Source organism: Aptenodytes forsteri, unplaced genomic scaffold (assembly GCF_000699145.1).
Source record: "Aptenodytes forsteri isolate BGI_AS27 unplaced genomic scaffold, ASM69914v1 Scaffold369, whole genome shotgun sequence".
Taxonomy (NCBI): Eukaryota; Metazoa; Chordata; class Aves; order Sphenisciformes; family Spheniscidae; genus Aptenodytes; species Aptenodytes forsteri.
In genome coordinates, this window is record NW_008794965.1 from 1,759,670 (window position 1) to 1,760,342 (window position 673).

The following is a 673-nucleotide window of genomic DNA, read 5'->3' on the forward strand; positions in this document are numbered from 1 at the left end:
ATCCCTTTAGTGAACTTAATGAAATTAGTGATTGCAAACACAGTGTTAGTGTTTTCCTACAAACTGAGGTGTTTGCAGCCCGAGTCGTAGCTGGAGTGGTGGTGATGGGAGGTAGCTGCTGCCTACGTCTCTTCTGTTTTCTGGCCGGGGGTTGGCTGCACGTGCGTAACTCAGCAGAACAAACGCAGCACCAGGCTTGCCATTTTTCTAGGGTATATAATGATAAACAGTTGGCCGACTCCAATGTGGCACAACAAACACGGTGTTTAGGCGAAAGTAGATGTGACTTTGTAATTCTGGTTTAGTTTGGATGGGCAAAAAAAGTAAAGGGTCAAACTATGATGTATTTCATATATATCTCTGCCATAAAATCCCGGTTAATGGTAGTATATCAGCATAGTAGAGGAGCAAGTTATATCACTTGATGATTATTTTTAAAGAGTATTTTTCTCTTTATGTAGATTTAAACACTTTGCCATGTTTGCCAAGAGACAGATTGTTAAAGGCCAGAGAAACCCTCTCCCCCTCTTGGCACTCTGCAGGGCCGTACAGCTGGTGTGAATTTTAATATCATCATCTTCAATTTAAAAAAAAATTTAAGCCAATTTTAGGAAAAAAAAAAAAAAAAGGATTTTTCACTAAGAAAAAAAAAAAAAAAAAAAAAAAAAAAAAA